Below are 6,983 nucleotides of genomic sequence, written 5' to 3' on the forward strand. Positions count from 1 at the left end.
CTTCAAAAGCGCGGATCAAAGTCTAGTTAATATTATATGCCATGATTTGTTTTTCAAAATTAATATGATAATGAATAATGACAAATCAATTCTTAAATAATGCTTAAGAGATTTGAATAATGTCTAACGCAAGGTTTTAAGCTATTTCTAAACATTAAAGACAAATAGAAAAATATGAGGAAAGAGAGTGAAACGATTATGGTGGAGGAATTCTTCACATGACACCATCTTAATACATATTTATTTTTAAGAAATTGTTTTTAGATATCAACCGATAAGGTTGTTCTGAGGTCATTTCCATCAGCAAGATTTGCGAGAATATTTCAATTTCTAAAATAATCAAATAAATGAAAAAGTAATAAATAAAAAGAAACTCATTACATACTATTAAAAACACATGGCATAAAATCATTGATCAGATTTTTAAAATAATAGTAAAATTTAGTTACATAATCTCACTATATTAGATATAATAATATTTAACAAACAAATATTAAGTCAAACATATTATAGCATAATTGTGATAACATAAGATATAAGATATGAAAAAACATTAACAAACAAACATCAAATCTAATATACTAGCATAAATGTGATAACATTAGGATATGAAAATCATTAACAAACAAACTTGAAATCATCTATTTTCTTTTAGTTATTTCCTTTGTTCTTCCCACTTCTTTCAGAGGAGATCAAGTTTAATACGAAGTTCACTGACAATCGGTATGTCATATGGATTTCTAGAGAACATACGCTTCAACTGCACACCTAATGAACATTTCACTATCTCAGGAGCAACATAAAGCGTAGTGCCTAAGTTTGTTTGATTTAGTTGTACTTTCAGATATTGTCATGACAATATTTGCCTCATCTTTATCTAAAAACTTAGCTGCAATGTAGAGATTTCATAAGCGAAATACAAGAAAGCAAACAAAAAAAATTAGAATGCAAATAATATTAGAGTGACGAAGATCAACATACCTAGACCGAAATCACCAATCTTGACATCCCGTCGGAATTAAAAAGATGATGTTGGGAGTTAAATCCATGTGGATTATGTTCTGCTTATGGGTGTAACATAATCCACTGGAAAATTGAAGCAGCGTAGAGATTAGATGATTATCACAAATGTAGAGATTTCATAAGCCAAATATAAGAAAGAAAAAAAAACAAAAAAAAAACTTAGAATGAAAATAATATTAGAGTGACGAAGATCATCATACCTAGACCAAAATCACCAATTTTGACATCCCGTCGGAGTTAAAAAGATAATGTTGGGAGTTAAATCTATGTGGATTATGTTCTGTTTATGAATGTAACATAAGCCATCCAAAATTTGGCTAATTGTTTTCCATGCAAAATCGCCATTCACGTTGTGTCCTACTTCATCCAAATAGTGGTGTGTTCTTTGACTTGCTAGAATCATAATATTTCTATGAGTGTTCTTGTTGATCCTAGACTTGCTATAAGAATCATGAGAGTGTTCTAGTTGATGTCTCTCACCAAAGCATAGCATAGTTGAGAGTGTATGTGTTGGTCTTTGACTTAATCAACTTCAAAGCATATTCTCGTCTATCATGTATTTTTTTCTGCAGAGCCAAATGCTAGCAGAGCCACATGCACCAGTCAAGAAAGAAATTTGGTGCTAATGAATTTCATATTATTTCTCACAAAAATATAAATTACCATTTGAATAACAGCAATGTCATATACCGAGAAATCTCAGCTGCTTAAAATTTTGGAGATAACATGTCCTTAAAGAAGCCGACTTCCAAAGTCAGGAACGAGGCTGTTCAGTGTCGGAAGCTTTGTTGAAGTCTGAAATTGACATGGAAGATAATTCCAACACACCTTCAGACAATACCATGCAGAATAAACTTAAATTTATAGAATTCAAATAGGAAAAATAATCGTTAAATGAGATAAGGTACCTCAATATGATGAAGCTCCAGCGTCATCTTAGACAAGGAGTTACTCAACGCCCCTTGACATAAGCAAGGCTCTTGATAGAAGCAAGCAACACGGAGCAAGTGAGCCTGTTAAAACGAGTAAAACAAAATAAAGATTTCAATAAATTTTACCATTAATATTTAGTGGAAAATAGAGACTAAAAGAGACATTAATAAATCTTGCCTCGGAGTAGAATCTAAGCTAATGTTTAGAGCCTTAGATATTTTCTGAATCTGTGATAGCAAAATCATATGAATGTAAAATATGATGAAATTGTATAAGTGTGTTATCTGATCTTATGATAGGACTCTCAGTCCAAGAAAAGGTTTGCTCAAGCTTAAGGTAGTCATGCGAAGAGCAGGTGGAGTTTATTGATTAAATCAATAACACCAAGTTGATTCGGATTTAAGTCAAGGACAAACTTGTTTGTGGAATGTAGATGCAATTGTGGTTTCAGAATGCTTGAAAAAGTGTCACTTACGAATCTCAGGTTTAATGGATGCTTTTAGAATTTAGAAGTGAGTTTGTATGGCTGCTTGGATATTGTTAGAATTTCCAGGATACAAGTTTGAAGGTAAGAGTTGCAGAGAAGAATGGTACAAGTGAGTTTCTGCAGTTATGGAACAAAAAACAGGTTCAGTATTTTTGAGGATTCAAGGTTGGTTTCAGGTTTTCAGAAGTTGAGTTGCAGGTTCAGTCAGAGAGTTTAAGGGTCAAGTGTATTGCGATAAGGATAATATGTAATTATATATATCTATATTTCCTATTCTAGTTGTTTCCATTATTCCGATTAGGTTTAAGAGATATTACAAAGGTGTATATTGGCTTAACACCTTCTTAATAGACGAGTTAATATTCAGCAACTCATAAACTTGTCAAATTGTAAAATTGAGATACACAAGGCAACACTGCAGCAACTTCTCAAGCTCCAAGTTCTTGAGCTTACATCAGGTTCTGGTGAATCTAAGAACCTCAGGTGGTGTGATCAGGATCGAGGTCAGAAAAAGGATCACAATGGAGCTTGTTGCAAACAATTGTTGTATCTACCAAAAGGATCAAAGCTGTCATATATATATATATATATGATGCTATTCTTCAGAGACCAGAAATGTGGTTAAACATATGTGGTTATGATGCTACGTACGGTTACATGACAATTTCGCATAAATGGACGTAATGGATTATTGGAAGAAAGCATGGAGAGTCATCAAGTTGAAGAGTTGCAGCGTTTTTACTACCTAAAGGCTTTTGATGGGATCATTGGACACCTCTAGCTTAGACTTCTCAAACGCCTTGCTGCCCAAATCTAATATTCATAGCATGTATAAATGTATTGGTAGGGTGATGAAACTAGTGATCCAACGAAGTGACGACTTATACTGACATGAGTTTGACTATATGAATTTGAACTAGCATAATTAAACCGTGTTTCATGAAACACCTATAGAAATGTAGAGCCATGCCATGATTTTTTTTTCTCTTTTTTCAGGTTATTTGAATCAATTATGTTCGAATTCATATGGTCACACTTTAAGGTCGTGGAAAATATCGTTCCATTTATTATAATATACAGAAAAATCCAACATATCAATACTATATATATGTGTATATATCATTCACACGAACTAGATTATCTATCAACTCAATTAGTTTACACGATTCGCAAGTGATAACTTGCATCATACTACAAAATTATATCATTCACACGAACGAGACTATCTATCAACTTAATTAGTTTACACGACTCGCAAGTGACAACTTGCATCATACTACAAAATTGGGCCGACACGACATGACAAGAAACAATGCGAATAGTAATTAGTTTCCGCCAAGTGTTTTATCCAGATTATGTATGTATGCATATGGCTGCAATAGAAACGTGTACTTTGCTTGGCTGCTGGCCTTCTACAGCTTTGAATCGACGCCATTACAAACTCGTCTCTTTCTTTGAAAAGCAAATGAGGCCCAAAGACTTTTAAAAAAAAGTAAACGTTTTCATAGGCCTGAGCATTTCGGGTATCGGTTCTGTTCAGTTCAGATATTTTGGTTTTCGGGTAGTTCGGATAAGGGGTTAGAGGATCCACTGAGTACTTAATTTCTTTTCGGTTCGGTTCGGATAATTTCGGGTTCGGTTCGGTTCGGATAGTAAAACTAGGAACCGAAAAATACCCGAAATAATCTCGGTTCTCATTTGGTTCCAGTTTGGGTTCGGATAGTTCGGGTAGTTCGGATAAAACATTAGTTATTTAAGATAAAATATCAAATAATTACGAGGATTTAGATAAAAAGTTTGAATATTTTGGATTATTTTGGATATTTCGGATAAAAATATCCGGATAGTTTTGGATAATTTGGATAGTTCGGATATTTTATAATAACGTAATTATCTTCAAATATTTTTGATTCTTTTAAGAAAAAAAATTAGTTATAAATATATATTTAGTTATGTTATACGTATATATAATTAATATTTTTATATATTCGGGTATCCGTTTGGTTCCGGTTCGGTTCGGTTATTTCGGATATAGAAATATAGGAACCATGCGGGTATTTGAAGGTCTTCGGTTCGGTTTGGATTCGGATATTTTTGTTCGGTTCGGGTTCGGTTCTTTGGTTCCAGTTTTTTTCTTCCAGGCCTACGTTTTCATTCGGTGGATGCTCTAGTCACTGTTGCCCCCACTTGTCAGTCGCAATTTGTGATATTTTCATGTATTTATCATTAGATTAGTAGGGTTTTGTATTCACTTTTACCGAACAAATCATGTGGTATTAAGGGTTTGAAACTGAGTCGACTGATATGAAAACCAAAATGTTAAGGATTCTAATAATAATGCGATGCGAGCAGAATTTGAGCGGACCATTGTTTGTGGTCCATGACCACTAGTCACGATGGTCCACGAAATATTTATTACAACTGCGTATATGATTAGGTTCGAAACTGTTATTAATAAATTTAATATGCAATATTTCGTGATTAGATGCAAATAAAATATTTACACAATTAACCAACGCGTGTTGGCCTAGTGGTAAAGGAACTCCGGCTGGAGTGCCCGCCCTGGGTTCGATCCGCGTTGGCCACGAGAGAATTTACATGGGCTTCTCTTGCCCTCCAGACCACTTCGTGTAACCAGGGGCCCTTAAGTGGAGGCTTAAAAATTCCTGTAATGGCATGAGCATAAGCCCGGTGGGCTAGTCGATCACGCTTAGTGGTCGGATATTGGGTTATCAAAAAAAAAAAAAATATTTACACAATTAGTTATTTAGTACGCATCAGTATTGGTGTCTTTAATATTTACCATTAAAAATAAATAGAAAAAGGAAGATCTTTTAAAAAAAACATATGAAAGACTCTCGAGCAATTGTGATAGATTTTCTCAAAATTTGACAGTATTTAAATAACTGATGGTTTTTAACGTTAGGTATATCGTTGATTAAGTAAAAAAAAAAGGTATATCGTTGAAATTTTATGTAAATTTTACATGTTCTCGCACGTAGCATTTACCAGTCAACATGTGAATTAAATGCGATGTGGAAAATGCAGGTAAGAATTTTTCAAAAAAAAAAATGCAGGTAAGAAAAAACAAATAATGCATGATTTTATAAATGAGTGACAGAAAATTCAATTCAGGTAATAAATAATAAAATCCTGGTTAATTTCCTAGTCGATGAGAAAAACTCGTATAAATTCATGGGTGAAATAAACATGGAAATGATATGATTATCAGTCAGTAAACTATTGGTTGAAAGAGAACACATGGGCTGTCTTGTTTGACGAGAACACCCTTTAATCATTGGTCAAGAATGTTAAGAGAGGGTACAGGTCTGAAACCACCGAGTATAGATATCTCATCTCCACAGAAGCAAGATCCAACGGTGGAGGGTCCCATTATCTATCAACTGTTATCTGACAAGTCGCCACGTGTCACTCATCCTGATCTGTTTCAGTACTATTGCCCCCACCGAATCATAATCTTGCCCTCGCTCGCTCGCTTGATGTAATTTATCCGTCTCTTGTAGCTTTCTGTCTGAACCTGGCCAAGAACATAGAACTTCTATATACCTCTTCTCTTTTCTGTCTCAACTTTCATTTCTCTCTTACATAATTTTTTTTTCTAGGGAGCAAAAACCTAAAGGGCTAGGAGAGAAAATATTGTCCTCTTCTTTTTTTCCCTCTCTTAGAGTTAGCTCTGTTTTGTAACTGGTGAAGCGGAAAACAGATATATAGCTAAGATCTCCTCATCATTCAGAGGCTTCTAAATTGGGTAACTACTTTTGAAGTCTTGGGTTTTAAGAGTATACTATATATGGAATTAGTTACTTCTCTTTCTTTGGTTTATTTATTAAATCATGTCCTCCTTGATTGCTGGAGGGAGCATATGTCTATGTTCAATTATTTTCTTTAATATTTTCTAATGATTATACTGTTGGGATTTGGAATAGTTTGGAAGAGTTTTATGATCGCTTTAATCGTCTTTTTATGCTTCTAGTGCATGTTAATTAATTATCTTAGTTAATTAATTTGTTAATTCTCACATAAGAAAGTACGTATTCTTATTTGTGTATCTCCTGTACAGTTTGACATGGAACAACTGTTTCCTGGTTGGAATTTGGAAGATAATTTCCACGTGTCCACTAGTAAAAGATCAATCAGGTATGCATAATCCCAGTCATATTATTCTTTAATTATTAATTTAAAACTTAATTACAATTACTAAGTTATATCATGTGTGTTTATGTGTGTATTTCATGATCTGGACAGACCAGAAGATGAACTAGTGGAGCTATTTTGGAGAGATGGTCAAGTGGTTTTACAAAGCCAAGTTCGTAGAGAACCATCAGTCCAAGTCCAAAACCACAAACATGATCAAGCCCTACGAGAACCAAACAACACTTTTCTTGTCAACCAAGAAACAGTACAGAAACATAATAACACTCTTCAAGAAGATCAAGAAACCGTCTCTTGGATCCAATACCCTTCTGAAGACGTAATTGACCCCTTTGAATCCGAGTTCTCCTCCCATTTCTTCTCTTCT

The 6,983-nt window shown here is 33.9% G+C and overlaps 1 long non-coding RNA gene across 2 annotated transcripts; it reads left to right on the forward strand.

The window, feature by feature from the left end:
• The first annotated feature begins 5,811 nt into the window (after positions 1-5,811).
• On the forward strand, positions 5,812-6,977 carry LOC130507408 (uncharacterized). 2 transcript variants are annotated; one of them, XR_008942313.1, is made up of 4 exons: positions 5,812-5,945; positions 6,067-6,212; positions 6,525-6,601; positions 6,710-6,977. It is a non-coding gene; the product is annotated as an uncharacterized LOC130507408 (long non-coding RNA). The 2 variants fall into 2 exon arrangements; XR_008942312.1 differs by lacking the exon at positions 5,812-5,945 and having other exon boundaries at positions 5,964-6,212.
• Positions 6,978-6,983: the final 6 nt, after the last annotated feature.

The sequence above is a fragment of the Raphanus sativus genome, unplaced genomic scaffold (genome assembly GCF_000801105.2).
Source record: "Raphanus sativus cultivar WK10039 unplaced genomic scaffold, ASM80110v3 Scaffold4473, whole genome shotgun sequence".
Classification (NCBI taxonomy): domain Eukaryota; kingdom Viridiplantae; phylum Streptophyta; class Magnoliopsida; order Brassicales; family Brassicaceae; genus Raphanus; species Raphanus sativus.